Genomic DNA, 22,064 nt, shown 5'->3' on the forward strand with positions numbered 1-22,064 from the left:
GTACATATATTTTTTATCCTTCACCATAGTTTCATTTTCTAATTGTCCATCTATGGACATCACTATGCGGTGTATCATCTTTCACAGCTGAAAATTTTCTTTCAGATTTGATGTTCTGTAACACAGGGAATTGATTGGGTTAAATGGAAAACAAAGATATACAATATCAAAATGATTCATATTCTTCTGTCAATTTGTTAAATTACAATATGATTGGGGGGGGGGGGGGGGGGGGGGGGGAAGTGTTTAGCCAAATGCTATCCCTGAAAAAGAAGCCTTAAAGATTTGAAGCTTTTTTTCCACAGCTGCCTTTCTTCCTGTCATCCCACCATATATATATATACCACCATATATATCATCTTCCAATTGCAGTAGGGCCACCAAGCAGTTGTTTCTCACATGCAATTTGCTTTTCATTTGAACGGCTTTAGATAGTAGCAAGTTTTCAAAGGAAATATTACAAATTGCACTCAGTGGCTGACATTACGACAATGTTTACAACAGCATTACACCATTGATCTGCACATATTACTGTGGTGTTAAAGGTTAAAGTAATTAGGAGTGATGCCCAATTTGTCGTTATAAGTCCAGTCGTGTTGAGGGTACTGAACTATCATGATTACAGATGCACAAATAACTTTATACACACTCAATCTAGACGCACTCCATGAGCAACCACAGCCACACTTAAAGAGTTTGGTCGCGTTCAATGAGAACTACCACGGCTAGATTTAATATGTAGTGCAATTTACTAAAGCAACAGGTACACAGGTTCTTTGGATTGCCAGTGATGAATTCACTGTCTGCAAAGCACATACAAATATCAAAAGCATGAGTAACACAGACTGGCTATAAATGTGTTAAAATCTCTACAGAGATTTCCAACTTTCCCAGGGAGGCACTAGGTATAACCAAGTGTCCAAATCTTACCCAAAGGCGTCCCAATGGGGCGGAAGAGAGGCTCAGCCCGTCAACTTATCCCAGAAGTCAGAATGTATCCTTCACAATGGTATCTTCCATGATAACCTCTCCCTCTTAAGCCAATTTATATTATTTTCTATCTTTTAGGGGGAGCTTGGGTGACTCTAGTCGTGCATATCTTGGTTACAATCGGTGCAAAATTTTCTTGCTTCTGTTTAAAGGTATAGGCTCTGAGAAATTCAGAGCTCATGTTCAGTGAGGGATGGTCGCACATGGAGGTGGGTAGCCTTTGGGATGGAGGTGTGTTTTGGTATTTTAATGATATTATAATGAGCAAAGTTCACCAAAGTACAGCATTTTTTCCAAAAAAATGTCAGGCCGTTGGCTCAGAGTAGCAAAAGTGCATCTTATCAGTTTTGGTGTGCACAAGTTCCCATCTGATCACAGAGCCTGGCGACAGCATCTTCGCCCTGCTCCACACTCCATGCTGTTCCTCTTAGGGTACGCGCACGAAATTCCCCTTGTGTGATTAACATCTAAGGTTGAGGCCTAGGGAACTTCTATGTAGTGCAGCCACATTCCACCCTGGAAACTTCTTCAATGCTGTGCCTTTTATTTAAAATGTGAATATATGTTTAATTTCCAAGTCACCTCAGGCAATTATTGCACAATTACTTAGTGCAAGTCTGGCTAGATTCTGAATTACTCACTATTAACTCCAATAGGAAAGTCAACTCTTAACACAGTCTGCAGCCTGATCTTCCTGAAAATATACTTCTGCTGTGCTGCTATTCTAATGCTCTCTGCAAGGGCAAAAGAATAATGACCTGGTGGTCAGGATGAGCAGCCTAAGTACAGGATGAGATTTCCTTTTTCTTTCTTTTCTTTCTTTTCTTCCTTTCTTTTCTTTTTTCTTTTCTTTTCTTTTCTTTTCTTTTCTTTTCTTTTCTTTTCTTTTCTTTTCTTTTCTTTTCTTTTCTTTTCTTTTCTTTTCTTTTCTTTTCTTTTCTTTTCTTTTCTTTTCTTTTCTTTTCTTTTCTTTTCTTTTCTTTTCTTTTCTTTTTTTCTTTTTTCTTTTCTTTTCTTTCCTTTTCTTTCCTTTTCTTTCCTTTTCTTTCCTTTTCTTTCGCTTTCCTTTCGCTTTGCTTTCCCTTTTGCTTTCCTCTTTTCTTTTCTTTTCTTTTCTTTTCTTTTCTTTTCTTTTCTTTTCTTTTCTTTTCTTTTCTTTTCTTTTCTTTTCTTTTCTTTTCTTTTCTTTTCTTCTCTTCTCTTTTCTTCTCTTTTCTTCTCTTTTCTTCTCTTTTCTTCTCTTTTCTTCTCTTTTCTTTTTTCTTATTCTTTTCTTTTTTCTTTTCTTTTCTTTTTTCTTTTCTTTTCCTTCTTTTCTTCTTTCTTTCTTTCTTTCTCTTTCCTTCCTTCCTTCCTTCTTTTTCTTTCCTTCCTTCCTTCCGTCCCTCCTTCCTTCCGTCCTTCCTTCCCTCCTTCCTTCCCACCTTCCCTCCTTTCTTCCTTTCTTTTTCTTTTAATTCTTGTTCATTCTTTTTTTCCAATTTAAAATAAATTAAAATCAAATAAGGTTTGCAGACTTTTTCTAATATGAAGCAACAGTTCTTTGTAATAGAAATCTTGTAATGCAACAAGCAGCTACTACTTCATTCAAATGCAAAGCTTAGGTAATGTCAAAATGTTGTATCTATGGCATGTAACGTGACTATAAATATGGAGTAAAACAAACAAATACCTCAATACTGTTTGAATTCTTGGATTTCACTCGTCAGTACTCCTTACTGTTATTGCTAGCTGGAGGCTGAAGGAGATAGAAGACTGAAATCCCATTTTAAAAATACAAATATTGCAGTGCTCTCTTGGACGGTTATAGATGCTTGTCCTGAAACACTAGGGTTTCATTTCTTGCAGGATGTGAAAGATCTATTTTATTGAGCAACTCAGTGTCAACCTTGCCATTCAGCCCTTAATGTGGCACATAGTGAATGCTACTATGCCTAGCAGGTGGCCTGAGGGTTCCCTGTCAGCATTTTTGTCATGCACAGCAGGAACACTAAAACCACTCATACAGCTCTGAGAGTCTGAACACTTTAATATTGCTCCGAGTTTCCACTTAAAATATAAATATCAGTGACCTCTGAGAAAACTTCTATTTAAAAAAGGTCTCAATTGTATGTCTCTAGTTGGTGAAAAGACATCCGTATTCAAAAGAGTTTAAACCTACTGGTGTCTCTCTCTGCTAGCATGAGGCTTCACAACATCACCATTTGTTGACTACAGCACTATAATAATACATTAGGGTCAAAGGTAATACTCAGGTTCAGTGGCATAGTGTAAGCGTTTGACAAAGAAACAGATAGGAAAATCCAATGTGCTCAAACTTTGGAGTATTTCAGATGTGGCTTCCAAAAAGCAGTAAGGACATCTCATACTCAGTACTAAAAAGCAAAGAGTTGGAAAAAGTTCCAAACGCTTACCAAGGGTTCTATCATGCACTCTCAGTTGAAATCCTGATTGTGTAAACTGGCCTGCTGAAGAAAGGATGACAGTTTCTGAGCTTCTGCTTTGAAAGGAAACCCTAAACCCTGAAAAAGATTAAGTGAGACTCAGTTAAAGTTATTGAGAGTTAGGGAAAAACCTCCATACCTATGCGACCGAAAACTATGGCTTTGATTTTAACATGACAAGTGCATAGGACCAGAAGCAAAAAAAAAAAAAAGAAAAAAACAACAATGCACATATGGATATTAACAGTAACTCAGTGTGCTTTCACAAGCATTTTGATCAATCTTATACCTACTTCCCACATGGGAGTGCTGCATTTTATATCACATAAACACTACTCTATAGTATGACCTAAGCTTTTATATTCCTAAGACACTTTTGATAGTTTATTCTAATGACCTTGCCAAAGTATTTGATTAAAGAAAAAGATGTTTTATATCCTAAACCCATTCCCTAACTACAGTAGGAACTCTGTGTAAAAGATAATCAAACATTAATACTAATTATGGAATAGAAGCCTCAGGGGTTTGACAATGCTTTGCTCAGCACCTGTGTATACTTAACAAGACACTACATATTTTTAAAAAGTCACTGCACACATTTATGTCACTTTGTATATTTTTAAAACTTTGTGCCTGAGGGGGGAAAAAATGTTTTTTATGTTCACTACAATCATTAGACTTAATATTAAAATAAATACTACTTTGGTCTCAAGTAATGGGGACCAAAATTTCACTACCAAAATGTATGGCTTCCTCTGGAGGTGGTTTGATTCTGAGTCTTAAAACTTAAACAAACAAACAAACATACAAAAAAACACTGTGGTAATATCATGTATTCTGTCCAAGATGTGGAAGCACATCTTGTTTTGATATAGATAGACAGATGGATACATACATAAAATATACTGGCAGCAGAACATTCAGACACCTGTGACGGAATTTGGTGTTATAAACACAAGCAAGGTGCACCTTTCCTTTAAGTTCTTGCAGTTTTTGAGGTCTTCATAACTTCATATGAAAATATTATTTGTTCCAGTGGCACTTAGAATCATAGAATCACAGAATCATTAAGGTTGGAAGAGAACTTCAAGATCATCTGGTCCAACCATCACCCTACTACAAATGTCACTGACTAAACCATGTCCCTAAACATCAGGTCCAACCTTTCCTTGAACACCTCCAGGGACGGTGACGCCACCACCTCCCTGGGCAACCCATTCCAATGCCTGACTACTAGAACTCATTCTTATATTTTTGTTCAATCCACTAAAGAAAAAAATGCCAGAACTGCAGGTCTCATTTAGATCACAGTTATTGTTATTGGTTAAGATATTTTCCTCAGAAGAAACCTACCAACAATCTTTTGGTAGGGAAAAAAGGCACAGTTACTGCAAGTGCACAATAAAAATGTTGGCTATACAGGAGTATTCTATACTTATCAAGGGTGAGGGTGAAGGACATTATGCTCACACACATGCTCAGCACAAATAGGAAAACCTGGGAAGTATCATGTCTCCTCCAGATTTGTTTCTTTCCTCTTTTCTTTCAGTACTAAGCTTTTGGGCATGACATCTTATCTGAGCCAGATGAGCATTGCAGTTAGTAATTATTTTTGTTCATACTTTGACAAATCATTTGTCCTAGATCCACATTTGATAGTTATAAATGCAGATATAAGGTGGAGTTATTTTCCCATTCTTTCAAAAATGTATTAATTGTCTCAGAGTATTAATCCAAAGATTAAATAAAACCACTTGCATATGTAGGAACAAACTCTGTTCCCCATGAAGAATAAAACTTCCAATGTGATCCATGACAGTACAATTTAATTCTCAGTCACTTAGCTACAGACAGGAAACAGAACACAACACAAATAAAATTGTTTTATTAATCCATAAAATCTGGTCAGAATCTAGATATACTGCACATTGCTCTTTTTGAGGTGAATGATTTGCAAAGACAGCCTCAAGGAGAAGACACAATTTTGCCAGAAGCTCATTATCTGATGTCAAAGCAAATTTTATGTTTTGTATCTCTGGCTGACAATGTTCAGCCTTTTCTGAAAAGGCTGCATATTCTACTGCAGTATGCCTATAATAAAATGTCACCATGCAGAAGGAAAAGAAACATGCTTGTAATCTCTTTTAAGGGCTCAAACTCCTTTTAAAACCAGATTAAAACACAAAGATGGACAATCATGTTTTTGTACCAGTGTGTGTGCATGTGTGTATTTACCTGTTTGCTTTCATATTTGTTTCGTTAATAATCATTTGGCTATCTCTTGTGTGCCCGTTCCTGTGGTTGTTGTACACATTCATAGTTTGGAGGAAGACAATGGGATGATCAAAAATATCTTGAGGCAAGTGTAAAAGTTCACACAACTCTCATATTGGCTTTGTTCTTTGCAGATATATCTGACCATTATACTTTGATTCTGACCTCAGCATAATTTTACCTTGTTTGACTTCAGTAGCATTATGCAAAATTCACAAAGATCTGAGAGAAAAAAATAATAATAATTATCTTGTCTGCTCAAAGTATGCCGAAAGAAACATTTACTTTCAAAATGCAGGAATGGTTTGCTTCAAAAATTGAAATAATGCATGCATTGCACAAGTGGAACGGAGTTTTAATATGTTTTTAAAGTGGCTGAGGTTTTATGATACAAAGAAGGACAGGTAGATATTTCTGTTTCTCCTATGATATAATTCAAAACTGACTGAAATTAATAAGAAATGACTTTTAGAAGGATAAAATGATCTCTGCAATTTGTTAAAAAGCTTTAAGATTAAGTGAGTAAGTACAATATCTATACATTGATTTGGCAATACACACTGTGTAGGCTGGAGTTCAAAGACACATCTGTTTTTCGTGGCTCCTTGAGGATTCTCGTTCTGCTACTGATTTCTGCTAAGGAGTTCAGTAACTGGAAAATGGCACTACAGTCACATACTCCTTTCTCCTCTCCATTTGTGCTATCAAGGGGAAAATGAATCACACAGAGAAATAGGAGTTTAGGAAACTGAGACTATATCTACATTATCAGGTAGTGCTCCACTAAAGAAGCAGACCTGCAGGCTGAAACAGCAAAATTTCCTCACATTTTGGATATCCATACTTCCTAGTTGTAGCCAGGAAGACAGTCTTCCTCTGAGTACTTTGAACTTTTCTTCTGCCAATCTTGTTCTTTAGAAAATCACTATACAGGATAGTGTTAAAGAAAAAAACAGTGCTGTAAAATTGTAATTCAACGAACAAATGAATAATAAATAAAATCAAGGAGACTATTTCCAAGAACTCTTTTGGGAACCAGAGCAAAATTTTGTACATACCACACTATGCCCCCACACAGGGCAGAGAAAGAGATATATACTGATTTTCTCCTTATGGGTTGTAGACAAGTCACCATATCCGAAACTGGCTTTAGATATAAGCCTCTTGTTCAGTGTATTCTATATCGCCCCATGACCACTCTGATATTTTCCATTTATATATATATTCCATGGTGCAGAAAGGGGGACAATTCATACACAATGCTGAATACGGAGGTAGCATGAATAACAGAATCATAGAATGATTTGGGTTGAACAGTGCTGGTTTACCCTGCTGGGCAGTTAACTCCACCCCTACTGTTCTCCCACTCACCCTCCTCAAAGGGAAAGGGGGAGAAAATACCATGAAAAGGGTTCAAAGGTTGAGATAAGGGCAGTTAGATCACTCACCAATTCTCATCACGGGCACAACAGACTCAGCATAGGGAGATTAAAATAATTTATTGCCTATTACTAACAATCTAGAACAGGGAGAAACTAAAAGCAAACTAAAAACACCTCCGCCCCCTCAAACTTGTCCCCCCAAGAAGCGCAGGAGAACAGGGAATAAGGGCTGCAGTTAGTCCCTGATGCTTTGTCTCTGCCGCTCCTTCACAGTCACTCTCTTCCCCTGCTCCACGTGGGGTCCCTCCCACGGGATGCCGTCCTTCCCAAACTGATCCTGTGTGGGTTTCCCACAGGCAGCAGTTCTTCAAGAACTACTCCCAACATGTGTCCATACCATGGGGTCCATCGGTCAGGAGCAAAGTGCTCCAACATGGGTCCCCCACAGGTGGCAGCACCCCTAGACCCCCTGCTCCTGTGTGAGCTCCTGTCCATGGGCTGCAGCTCCGGCCTGGGCCTGTCCGGGGGCCCTCCTTCTGCACTGACTTCCTTCTCTTCCTGCCCTCCTTCTGCACTGACCTTCGGGTCTGCAGGGCTGTTTCTTACTCCTTGCTCTCCCAGCCGCTCTTGCACAGCAGTTATTTTTTCCCTTGCTTAAATATGCTCTCACAGAGGTGCAACCAATGTTGTTTATTGGTTCAGCTCTGGCCATTGGTAGGTCCCTTTTTCAGCCAGCTGGAGCTGGCTCTTACCTAACATGGGGCAGATTCAGGGATTTTCTCACAGAGGCCACCCCTGCAGTCCCCCTGCTACCATTGCCACATACGTCCGTAAAAATCATCTAGTCCAAACCCCCTGCCATGGGCAGGGATGTCAGCCACTAGGTCAGTTTGCAGAAAGTCCAATCCAACCTGGCCTTGAACACATACAGGGATGGGGCATCCATATTCTCTGGGCAACCTGTTCCAGTGCCTTACCACCCTCATAGTAAAGAATTTCTTCCTTATATTTAATCTAAATCCACTAACTTTTAGTTTAAAACCTTTTGTCCTACCACTACACCCCTGTCAATGAGTCCCCCTCCATCTTTCCTGTAGGCCTTCTTTAAGTACTGGAAGGCTGCGATACAGTGTCCCTGGAGACTTCTCTTCTCTAAAGAAACGCAATTCTTTCAGCCTGTCTTCATAGGTGTCCCAGTTCCCTGATCATGTTTGTGGCCCTTCTCTGGACCCACTCTAACATGTCTGTGTATTTTTTATGTTGGGGTCCCCAGACCTGAAGGCAGCACTCCAGTTGGGGTCTCACAACAGCAGAGTAGAGGGGGAAAATCAACCTGCTGGCTAAGCTTCTTTTGTTGCATTCAATATGACTGGCTTTCTGGACTGCAAGTGCACATTACCAGATCATGTTCATTTTTATATCCATCAGTACCCCAAGTCCTTAACAGTCTGTACTTTTCATCCAGTCTGTATTGATGTTTGGAATTGCCCCCAAGGTCCTGCCTGCAGGACCTTGCACTTAGACTTGTTGAACTTCATAGCTGTTGTCCTAATAGTTGCCTAGTAGTGGGATGTACTAAATCTAGATAAATTTTCTATGAGTTCCCCCATTGAAAGTACATTCGACACAGTGGCTCTCATATTGACCCATCTTGATACACTATGCGTTCTCCAGGTATCAAAATTTTGGAAATATTATATTCTACATAAGCTACTACTGTACCTTTAAAATCACAAGTAGATGAGATAATTAACTTGAATGCCATGTCTACAAGTTTTTTAAATCCAGTTTATCCAAGATAGCTTCTTTTTAATTAGTTCTTGGCAGGCACTGCAGCTTTTATAGTAATTCTAAGCCATATTCCACTGAAGTGTTTCAGCAAGTTTCCGTATCTTAAAGCCGTAATACAGAATTTGCAGCAAAATCCATTGTGCTGGTTCTTTAAAACTACCTCTGGTGTCTAATCTGCCAAAGATGAGGAACACACATACGTGCAGAGCTTTGTAAGATTGTACTCATAATTGTAGCTACTAATTGTAGATATTGAGATGTTTGCTACATTAGTTCAGTTTTAGCTACAACCCAGAGCTGTAATTGGTGGAAAGTATACAGAAGTGGATTGCTCAATGTGCATGGTTTCTTTTTTGTTGTTCTGTTTTCAGGAAGCAAGTACACTACTAGCAACTTGGAAATTATTCTGCCTTTTATCATGAGAGTAGATCAAATCAGATTTAGCATCAGTGCTGAATCTGGCCTATCAGAAGCATAGATTTCTATTTTTAACAGAACTTTTTTGTACATATATACCATACTAAAGCCAGAATCAATTACAAATGGATGTGGAGAGGAAGCCTAGGAGATTTCTATAGCCTACCCAAACTGAGAAATATAGACTGTATAGACAGAAATTTACAAGACCTGAAATAGAATTACAAGCTGCATGTAGCACAATAAAGCATCATTTTGTATAAATTATTGTGTTCTTCTTTAGGTAGTTATCATACTCCATTGTCACAGCTGGGATTTGATTCTGACTTGGCTTAAACCAGTTTCTAAACTGATTTAGGGGACCTTAAATTGTCTCTTTCATTGTGCAGAGAATCTCTACGTTATTGGGCATATACACAAGTGAATGAGACACTGAAAAGAGTCATTAATTTTGCTCATGTTTCAACCTCTATTAGTTGTATCTCCTACCTCTTCACTCAGAAAAAGACGACCTCAGCAATTCATGATTTCATTGATTCTATTTCAATTCAGTAGGCAGTCAAGAAATTGAGATAGTAGATATGGAATTTCACCCATATAGTCGTATCTAATGTGAGAAAAGCCTAAGGAACATACTTGAGTAACACCTGGATAAAAATTCTGATTCCTGTTAGGAGCATGCATACATACAATTTTTGCACTTTTCTAGAATACTTAAATTCTGTCCTGTACTCTTCAAATCATCTGCTAGTGAAAGTACACTAATTTTCTATTAGATATTTATCAAAATTTATGCCAACCATTTTGTACTTCCACTGTGGTCAGAATGGATTACCATCATTCATATGACTGCTCATAGACTATGATTGTCTTTTCACAATAGAAATCCAACAATACAGAGCTATTGTCAAATTTAGCATAGATCTTAGCAGAGAATGTCTGTATCGATGAAACTTGCCAAGTTTCATCAGTTTGCTTCAGTGTTTGCATTCTGTTTGTATGACCCAATTTTAGCTCATTGATGATAACGTATTTTGATTTAAACTCACTTAGATGTCAAGGCAGTTTGGTTCAAAAATCCTGTTGAATTTAACTCATTTCAGTGTTTCCTGATGTGATGTTCTTATACATCAGCAAGTATAAGAAGTTTTGTCTTTACTGTTTTTCTGAACTAGGAGCAAATGGTTACCTATAAAATTGCCAGTCATAAAATTTTGATCTTGCCATTTTCTGCTCACTGATTGAACAATCAATTTTGAGTGTCTTGTGTGATTTCCAATCAGTTTTAAGCTCATTTTTAACTTAATAAACATATTCTTTAGTTCTCACTTTCATTTTAACTCACTCCAACTTTATCTGCTGACAAGATGCCATATTATTTAGACACCAATTTCTTAACAAACAGAAGGAGAATATGCAAACATGATGTGCCAAGAATATATGTCAGTGGCCTGAAAGCTGCCAAGTTTCATAGATGATGATTTGCCTTGTTAATTATTTTGACATGACTACCCATTGCAATAGCCTTAACACAATTTTTTCCATTCCTAGATATCCTTAAAACTCACACCTAATATTTCCCCATAAATATCAAACTCTCTTCTGTCTCCTACTGGCAGAAATATGCAAAGTCTGAGGCTCCAGGATTGGCAGTGTATAAGATGCAGGGAATCTTAGAGGTGTAAGTTTTAGCTGTAACCGTTGCAGTTTTAAGTCTGAAAATGCCTAAACAATCTCAGGAACATACTGTTTCACATTAAAAATCCTGTTAGTCACAGATATTTTTTAACAGCTAAAGAGTGTAGATAACATACTTGATAAAATCGTTTTCATCATGTATTCCTTGCTTCACATTCGTTCAACTTTTTGACAGGGATTTCTTCAGATCTAAATAATGACATTAAGGCACAGGCTTGCACTGGTTTCACATTTAAACCTTGTACTACAGCATCTTGTTTCTCTAAATGTAATTGCAACCTTGATCCTAGGTAAATATGTTGCCTGTTCTCAATCCAAACTGAATTGGTTTTATTGGTCAAGATGTAACCCTAGTTCTAAGACAAAATCTTTAATCCAACCCAGTATCCATGAAGCTATTTGCTTCTAAACTTCATTGTATCATGGTTTAGTTGTGACAGAAGTCTATTAAAGGTTTCAATTGATATTTTAATATGCAGTGAATTCAGATTGTATGTTGGCTACTTAAATTAACCTATAAGTCAAAGTATTCAGGAAAAAAATCAAAGTGGTAGCTCTCCATTTAATATTTTGAGTATCAAATTATAGAATTAAACTCATCTTCATGAACATTAGTATATGTTTAAAAAGAGTTCCAGATTACACCAACCTGTGCATTACATATGACATACTTACAATATACTGCATGGAAATGTCTTAAGTTTATGTTTATTATATGCATAAAAAATCCTTTTGTTTAGTAGGCATTGCTACAAAAATACTTTTTATAAGATTCAAATTTAGAAGGCACACAGCCTTAGAAAAATCCTATGACATTTTTTAAAAGACTGTGACTTCTCACTGAAAATAATAGTTAAATTCACTTTCTGCTTCAGTTAGTGATGAAATGGTAATGCATCAGATCACAGATAAATTATTTGCCTACAGAAGGATATTGGTATAGATATTCCTACCTCCATCAATGCAGGATAATACAGTGTGTTCTGGATTCTACTATCTTTAGCATAACTCCCGTAGCATTAGTAGATTTCTAACAATGACGCTGTGTTCTACAGTAAGTCCATGCAACTGAGGAGTTAGTTACAGTTATTGATCACTAATTTGCTTGTGCTGCTGTTTCAGCTGCTGATCATTATTTGCATGAGTGATAAGAATAATGCTTTGTCCTCTTACCTCTGACTTTCTTATTTGATAGATTGTCTTTGATCAGCAGAATTTAAGAAATGTCTGCATATTGGCCAATTACCATCCTTATAAAAACCTGTTGTAGTGTTATTTGGTATGTCTGTTAAGTGAATTGATTTGCTTTACTGCTTTCCTACATAAATTGACAGTTTCACTGTGAATACTCCAAGTCAGTTCTTACAGTTCTTTTAATTTTACTTTTTATTTTTTTGACAACTTGATCTTTCTTTTTCCGAACTTTCCCATCCTATAGTGTTCAGTTTAGTAGGTTATTAAAGTAGGAAGATCTGAGTTTCCCTAAGCCTCGGCTCACCAGAAGATGCAGAAGATGACCAAGAAACTTAGACTAACAGAGTCCAAAGAAGACTACACATTACAGCTGAGACTACAAGGAAATAAAACCAAGATTATTTACTAGGATTTTGCCTTTAGGAAAGAAAAAATAAAATAAAAAAAAACCTTTAAAAGGTTTATACATAGGATATATGAAATCCAGATAAAAACAACGAAAGGTGAAAACATAGTTTTATACTGCAGCCAAATTCTCTGAATTCTCTAAAATGAAATGTTAATGATGAAACCTTAACATATAAAAGCATTACAAAATCATTTATCTATGGGTGAAAATTAGAACATGCACTTTTGCCCCTATCAGTGCAGGACTGTTCTTAATAGTCTTTCATAACAATTTTGCTGTAACCAGGAAACTTAACGGTTGTCATTTTGACAGAAAGTATTGCCTGTTAGGTTTAAGACATAAAAATCTATGGCAGACATTTCAGACGTGAGATTACTTACACTTAAGGATAACCCTCCCTTTTTAATATTAGCAGTAGAAGTCATTAAAGTTGTACAATTAAATCGGACTCTTTCAGTAAGGGCAACAGTTCACATGCCTATTAGAAGTTAATCATGTTATTCTTCAGAACTTTTTTGACCTAAAATCTATAACCAGAATGACTGGAATTCTTTAGGTAACACGTCTCACTATCAACAAGTTATGGTTCTGAAATGAAACAGAGGAAATAAGATCACTCATTTTAAACCCATTTTTAAAATGTATGGCAAAAGAAAACCTAAACCATTGCAGTGAAACTGTAGAGCATTCCCAATTCTGCGTCTTTAATCTTGAATCTTATTTTACACCTATTTCTTGTCACAAACCCAGCATCCAGCATGCATCATTGCTGCTTCCATGTCAAATTCAACTGACTGTTGCAGCTTGGATGCAGAACAGTGTCTAATTTTGCTGGCAAATAGCAACATATATTCTCTCCAGTTTCTGACAGGAACAGACAGATAAACACAAACAGCAGAAATGAGTGAGGCAAGTAAGCCATTAACCTAATGGATGAAGAATGGGGAGCTAGTACTGCAGTTTAGATCTCTGGGGTACAGCTCTTTGCAGCTCTAATTTACCAATTTGTTTAATTTCAAATACAGCTAAGAAACATTATAGCCAATTAGTTTCAGTAGGGCTATAAGGCTGTATATTTAAATACCCCACTTGTATTGCTTTCCTGATAAACTGAAATATGTCTCATTTCATTCCAGGCTCTTCCACAATAGCAGCTGTTTTTTGAATTCTCATCTGGGACAGCAGTTAAAAGTCCTTGAAAATTAAATGAAATTCACTCAGTTAGGCTAAAGAAACATCTAAACCAACTATTAGTTAGAGGAATTTTATTTAGTTTATTCCTGTCAAAGCACAGAGTCATAGAATGATTGGAATCATAAAATGGCTTGGGTTGAAAGAGACCTGAAAGATCATCTAGTTCCAACCTAGCTGCCTTGAGCAAGCACACTTTACACTAGACCAGGTTGTCCAAATCACCATCCAGCCTGACCTTGAACACTTCCAGGAATGGGACATCAATAATTTCTCTGGGCAACTTGTTTCAGTGTCTCACTACCCTCATAGTTAAGAATTTCTTCCTTACGTATAATCTAAACATGCATGTATGTTGTGAGCCATCTTTATTTGCTGATAGGGTTAGAGATTTTACAGATGATAGCCTGCATCTTCAGGAATATTTAGCACGCTAGCTATTCTTGAACTGAAATATTAAAAAAAAAAATAAATAAATAAAATAAATAAATAAAAAAATAAAATAAATAAATAAATAAATAAAATCTCCTCCTCCTAAACTCCTTGAAGGACTTCAGAATCTCTGTTTTGCCCAAGATAATTATTTTTCTGGACTGATTCCCAGGAACCCACTTTGATATCAAAAACAAATTATAGTGCAGTTGTTTCCAAAAACCTATCTTAATGATTGTATCCTCCTATAGTAGTTTCTTCACTTCAGACTACAGAATTTAACAGAATCCTATATTATCCCCTTTCACAAGACAAAAAGACAAAAAAAAATAGCTAAAGGGTACAGAGGGTAGTAATTTATATACTTTCTATCACCAGAGATTCCTCAATCAACCCATTGTCTCACATCCAAATTAATACAGACTAAGAGGGAGACAATAGACAATAAGGAATTGTTAGGACAAAGAAGCAGCCTGCTGCCATGCAATGTCATTGGAGTCCTTGAAGAAAGAAAAGAATGGACATCCAAGAGCAGATCTCAAATTTAAATCTCTGACAAGCACATCACGTGTAATAACCACGTTTCCTAACTAACACACCAGAAAATAGATGAGTTTAGCTTTACTTATAGTGCTCTTGGTCAGTTATGCCGCTTTCTGTATCTGTTATTCTCATGAGAACTGTGGTAATTAATACCTTCTCCACACATGCTGTGGTCTGGGGTCTCCCTTGGGCTGGGAGCTTGATGCTGTGGTGGCTGCCCCAGGGCAGCAGGGCAGGGTCTGGCAACAAGGGCCCATTGCACCATCCCAAGTCCAGGCTTTAGGCACCTCCCTGGGGACAGTGATGGGCCAAGTTGGACTGGGATGCTGGTCCATGAGTGGGAGCCTGGATCACGCCCGGTGAGGGATATGAGGGTCAGACACAGCCCCAGGATGGCTAGGCCGGGCTGTGGGCCCAGGTGGTGTGCTGTGGCTGAGCACAGGACAGGCTGCATCATGAAAGGGCTGTTGGCCTAGCAGGGGCCACGCATGTGTCCCTCAGTCAAAATCAGTCCCCATGGGCAGGAAATTGCCATGCTGCTGCTAAGCTGGCCCCAAGGCCCAGCAGCTACACCCCTTGGAGGGAGAAGAAGCGCTCAAGGCCTTCACATTGAAACCCAGAAAAAGAGAACAGTACACTGCTGTAATTTTATATTCTACTTCCTCTACTATTCCAAAGGTTTATTTTATTTTCATCACTGAATCAACTCACTTCAGAAACACTCCCAGTTTGCATAATGGAAGTATCATCACAGCTCCTGACTTAAGCAGCACTGTCAGTACTGTCTGCACAACCATATGCTGATCTTCAGGGTATGCTGTCAGTTCTCCTGGGAAGCTTAGCCATGCAGAGCTGCATGGGATGCCAGCTATACCCAAATAGGACAAAATCTGCACTCCTGAAGTCCAGGGACAATACTCAGCTACTTGCTTTCACTCACTCACCTCAGAGTCTTGAGCTCCACTATTTCATGCTCATTATAGTCATCAGAGAAATAAACAGCTTTGACCTAACTGTAGTGTTATAGTGGGAAAAACCCAAGGCTTCTTCAACAGCTATTCCCTTAAATTAAGACATGGGGAAGAAACTTCTTGAACTGACAGGTTCAAAAGCCCATATGTGTGAGGAAAGTTATATCGAAATTTGATACATTTTTCAAAATTTGTTCAATAATTCTGTGTTTATGAGTTAAGATTAAGTTCACAAGTTTAGAAATTGGTGATATACAGGTTGTTATCCAGGGTGATTAAATAATTTTTGACATGGAAAACTTAATTAACTTAAGAGCTAAATAGGTCATAATCATGTCCATGTCATCATGAACAAAACCACCACGATTAAAGTAACTAACTGGTGGCTGGCTGAATATTTAATGAATGAAGCTGTGTTGCCATTAGAGAGGAAAGGGTTGTGATGAAGAGAGAAGTGAAAGAAATATTATACTGTACCAGCTTCTCTTTCCTATACAATCTTAATGAAATTCAATGTTACCACAAAAAAAAAAAAAAAAGCAATATACATTATATAATGTAGCTGAAAAAAAAATAAAAAAACAAAAAAACAACCCAAGAATCATTCTAAAGAAACAGATGTAATAAATCTTTCTGGAACATTTTTAAGTTCTTTTTTTTATTATTATTAAAAAGGACAGGGATTATTTCAGGTATAACTAGTAAAAGATTAGGTGATAGAGAATGAATGATAACATGTTTGAAACAAATCATGAGATGCATTGAACACCAATCTGTAAAACATGGCATAAGTGGCACAAATAGTTTGATTTTTTATAATGAAAATCTGTTCAAATACCACTCAGAAGTTTTTGTTATTTTTATTGGTGAACTAGGATCTTTAGCACAGTCATAAACAGATATACTTGTGAAGCTTCTGCTAATATTCTCAGATTTTTTTAATTTTTTTCTGTATTTTAGTCTTCTTCCCTAGATGCCATTGACACAATAAATGGTGAGATTAACAAAATGAGCATGAGTGAGCAACTGACTAAATATTACAGTAATTAGATGCTTGGTAATACGTATGGAATTTTTCATTTGAATTTTATTGGTCTTTATTACGGACATTAAATTTGTGCTCAGAGAGGAAATAAATGCAACGAGTTTATGCGCAAACATAATGTGAAGTAACCATTACAAAAATCCATAGCTATAAACAAGAAATTATAGGAGGCCATTGACAAAAAACAGTATTCTGTAATGGAGTTATAGTTCACACATAAATTGAGCTTAGCGTTGTCACATTGTCCTGGTGTTTCCTTATCCGCATGACAGACAAATTTGAAATTCTTTCTTTCAGTCTTCTTTCTTCTACACTAAGAAAACCTTGTTCTTACAATTTGCATGGCTAGGTCACTTTTATAAAAGTTTTATCATTCCTATTACTGCGCTTTGTCTTCTGTCTAGTTTGTCTTAATGCTTCTTTTAGTGTTCTGGTGGAAAAAAAGTACCCTGTTCCCACTGTGATTACAGTATCACATGGTAGGACTGAGTAATAAATTTGTGTGTGCTATATGGCAGTGTTGTTAAAAGTAGCCCAGAATTACATTTCACTTTCTACAAAAGCATCACCAACTTGTGATTCTTTTTAAAAAATCTTTCAACTTTAGTGTTAATGACTGACAGATACTTCTCATTTTATATGTTTGATGTTTCCAACATGAGTGTGATTATGTACTTTGTCTTTATAGTATGTAATAGTCTCTGTTTCAGACTGTTTCTCTGATTTATGAAAATCATTCTGTCTTCTCAAGTGTTTGGAAAACCTCTTAGTTTTGCATTATCTGCATAACTTATACTTCTATTCTTAGTGTCATTATCTCAATCTTTCATGAAAATACCAAATATTGCTTGACCAAGTACAGATTTCTGAAATCCATGGTATTTATATTGCAATTTTACAGCAAAATATTAATAACAGGTCTTTGTGCAGGTCTGAGGTTTCTTTTTGTTTTCTTTTAAGGATGGGCAAATGCCTTTATTGAGGCAATAGTTTAAAGCAAAGACTACACCTATTTAAAGAAAGCACAGATTTACCTTCACCTTTGCTATTGCTCTGGAGAGAAAATGTTAAAATTATTGTTAGGAAAATGGAATTTCTTTCTGTAAGGCAAAATTTCCTACATAGACAAAACAGGAAAAGTCTTAATGATATAGTAATGCCAGTGTCTCAGAATGATTCTCTTATAAACACTGGATTATGCTGTAATGAAAAGAAAGCATTTCCCACTTTCTATAAGAATTAGATATTCCATATAATGTGCTAAAAAGATTTATCTTAAATTTGTGATTCCATAACTCATCACAATGTTACGGCTTATAAATTTGCACTGAGAAAAGAGAGCAACAGGTAATGGAATATATGCAGAACATGATAGGCAGAAAATTAACCTTATTCTACTATTAAGTTGGTCACAATCAATAGCTTTCACAAATACCATAAAGTGTCCCTAACTTCTATCTTCATGTCCTAAAAATTAACATCTAGTATAAATTATTTTTTTATTATTATTATTGTGGGGCACCTTCTCCTTGGAATTACTGTTAAGGTCACACATAATAAAAATATGTCTTTAAAGTACGAAATGAGTGTGACAAAGAATTCAGAAGCCAGAAGGTAATGGTTCCAGATAAGCCTACATTTCAAATATATTTGACATAGCAGCAAATTGTCTGCATAGTTCAGAAACTGCAAGTTCTGGGGAAGTATTTCATACTGCAAATTCATGGCCTTTTTGCTTGTTGAAATATAATTAATGACAATCCTATAGATCAGATACACATTGTTAAATTTCACAAAGAAGCTAATAGTTTCTTCATTTATGAAAATAGGTTGCTTTAAAATGCACAGCCTGAACCTCATTTTACATCCACAGGCTCTCAGGATCCATTCTCTTTCACACAACTTTAGACATTCTTTCAATGAAAGACACCAGGACTACATCAATTAAAGAGTAATTTAAATATATATGCACACAATAGAGAGACAAAAGGAGAGACAAAATCAACTGTGAACAGAATGGAGTCTTTTCATCAATACAATACAATACATTATTTCTTACAGGATAAAATTCACTTTACCCTAAAAGCCCAAGTAATCATTTTGTGAGAGAAAATGTGTGAATGGGATGAAAAGATAAAAAGCAGGCACTCGTCAAAGTAAGCTAGGGTAGGGGGCTGTAGCGGAACTTCCCTGTGATGCCTATAGCATCTAATCCAACATAGGAATTAGGGCATCATTCATACTACGGCATTTAGAGAATTTGTTGCACTTTCCCAGGTTTTATTGCATGGGTTTTAGGCCAGTCTGCTCAGACCACCTAGGCTGCTTTTCTTCCTGACTTATGATTGATACATCATAACATATCCCTCCTGTCCTGGGCTCCCTACTACTTCTTTGTGCCATGATTACAAGACCATATTACAAGGGTTTTCCATTTTTGTAAGTTAATGCTTCTTTTTATCCAGTTATACAACTAGAGGTTCAGTGTAAGTGGTTTTGAGACTTCCCAAGCTATTTATTCAATTGAAAGACCCTCTCCTTTAACAAACGACGATTCTCATTATATATATTTATATATACATATATGTGTATGTATACTCTCTATACACTTCATGTTAGAAGATGGCATTGGTAAACATGCTAATTTACAAGCCAGACTTTGCCTTGGAGATCTGAAAGGAAAGTCTAATTTTCTACCATTACACTTTGACGTGGCTTTGTCAAATAAGTGGAAATATCACTTGCAATTTTCCAGCCAAATGCAGAGTTCTCATGTTTTACCTGTTCATTTCCAAAATTAATGTAAATTGTGAACAATCACAGAAATTTGTTGGTTTTGGTTTTCTTTGTTTTGTCTTGTTTTGCTGTTGGTCCTTATAGTGTTTGCTATATGTATCTAAGGATACTGAGGATATATGTATCTGGGGATATAAGTATCTGAGGATACTGAGGATGTGTAATAGTCACAATTACATTTGAAAGTAAACTGAAAGTTGTTTTCTCATAATCTCAGAATAATTTTGATCAATGGTGGGATGCACATTACATGTGATCAAAAGCAATAAAAAAGATGGAGGGCTGATGATTTATTTTGGTGACTATTAAGTTTTCATTTGTTTTTGGTTCAGAGGACTTCTTCCTCCCTATCTCCCAAGCCATGCTTGCTAAAAAATAAATAAATAAATACATAAATAAAATAAAATAAACTTTTGACCTATATGAATAACAGTATAAACTATATATAAACTATGAAGTTATAGACAAAAACTCTCCAATGTGTTCCATATGTTTCATCTCTGTACACTTACTCGATTTCTTGTTCTGGTACAAATGAGAGCTATTAAAAACTCATAGTAATGTCCTTTCTAAGGAAAAATGATATTAAATAAATTTAACTTCTGTTGGTTTGATTTCAAAAGGTTTTGATTTAAGAAGGAGCTTCTGTTCTCCCCACCTCCCCACCCTCTGCACCTTCTAAGATTTCTAAGTGCTGTGAAATGAGTATAAAAGGAATTGGCATAAAGCTGGCAGGAAATATGACAGGCAAAGGAAGAACATAATGGCAGGAGCAGAACGTGGAGAACATGGAGAGAACATGGAGAACACAGAGCCAAACAATAACTGGAACATGAAGTTGCCTGTATTGTATGAGCAGACATTTTCTTATTAAATAACCAAAGATCCTACATTAAACTGTGGTTTTGTCATGATACACAGGTCTAGCAAGCTTGTAGTTTCTTATCTGAGTGCCTTCTGAGAAACATACTGATTTGGTGGATGCCATTGGTAGTCCTCTACCAGCTATTATGTTAAGAGATGTTGCTGCAGCAGTGCTGTCCATGACTTTGAGGCAGATGAAATTACTTCAGTAATTCCTATGCCCGTCTATTTCCAAAATCCTTATGTAGCAGAACATGAGTCTGTTGAAAGTACTTCCTTCAAAATCTACTGCACTTTAAGAGGCATATGATGTGCAACTTATGTGAACATATGAATAGCTATACCTTACTCATGTGCATCCATATTTATTTCAGATGTTAGGACTTCCGTACCTTTAACCCATGATTTTGTGTCATTTAATGTACCATACTGTCTTTCTCGTCACCAAATCTAATATTTACTTTTGTTGATTTGTTTACTTGCTTGTTTATTTGTTTTTTCTGAAATTGGAAGGATGTATAGGACAAACTGTTTCTATTCCAAACATACAGAAAATAACTTAATCTCAATGGTCTCATTATGACAATGTTAATGTAGTTACATTTGATCTAGTGAACTAAATTGAGAAGTTGAAATTTGACCTTAATCATTCCGGACAGTAGCTAATATTGAGAAGAGTAGTTCAGAGGTTTAGGAAAACTCCTTCTCGGAGTTCAACACAGGAAATTTTCTTATCTGATATCCCTCAATGGACTGTTTTCATTGCCTTTGTACAGGCAGCTGTCAGCATCCAAAAGACATTTGACAGTCTAATTTGGAGGTATAAATGCTGCTATCATGTGACTAATTTTCTTCACCTACTGATTCTGTCTGACATGGAACACTTCAGAAAGTCACAGTGCATGCAAATAACATGATAGAACAGAAGAACTTACAGTATTGTATTGTACATCTCAGAAAAATGTAGAGCTGTTAGAGCGGGACTAGAGGAGGGCCATGAAGATGACCAGAGGGCTGGAGAACCTATCCTATGAACAAAGTGAGAGAGAGATGGGGATGTTGAAAAAAAAACGTAAAGGACAACACAGACATTGGTCAGAGCCAACATGGGTTCACTACGGGAAGGTCATGTCTAACAAACTTAATATCCTTCTACGACAAGATCACCCAGCTAGTTGACCAAAGGAAGGCAGTCGATGGAATCTTTCTAGATTTCAGTAAAGCTTTCAATACTGTCTCTCACAGTATCATCCTGGACAAAATAACCAGAATACAGTTATATAAAAGCATAAGATGAGTGAACAATTGGTTGATGGGTCAAGCCTAGAGGTTCTTGTAAATGGGGTTACATTAGGCTGGCGACCTGTCACTAGTGGGGTTCCCCAGGGCTCCATTTTAGGACCAGTCCTCTTCATTATTTTCGTAAATGATTTTGATGAAAGACTTGAAGGTTTTTTGAGCAAGTTCATGGATGGTACCAAATTGTGTGGAGCTGTTGACTCCGTCGAGGGAGGTGCAGAGAGATCTGGACAAATTAGAGAGATGGGCAATCACCAACAATATGAAGTTTAAAAAGAGTAAGTGTCAGATTCTGAACCTGGGAAGGTGCAACCCTGGTTATAC

At 36.7% G+C, this 22,064-nt stretch overlaps 1 long non-coding RNA gene across 1 annotated transcript; it reads right to left on the reverse strand.

Moving 5' to 3' along the window:
* Positions 1-2,067: 2,067 nt before the first annotated feature.
* On the reverse strand, positions 2,068-12,059 carry LOC308193846. The gene is made up of 3 exons (XR_013950004.1): positions 11,950-12,059; positions 3,405-3,512; positions 2,068-2,459 (listed from the first exon to the last, which is right to left on the reverse strand). It is a non-coding gene; the product is annotated as an uncharacterized lncRNA (long non-coding RNA).
* Between the last annotated feature and the right edge of the window lie 10,005 nt (positions 12,060-22,064).

The sequence above is a fragment of the Anser brachyrhynchus genome (genome assembly GCF_964034855.1).
Source record: "Anser brachyrhynchus genome assembly, chromosome: 4".
Classification (NCBI taxonomy): Eukaryota; Metazoa; Chordata; class Aves; order Anseriformes; family Anatidae; genus Anser; species Anser brachyrhynchus.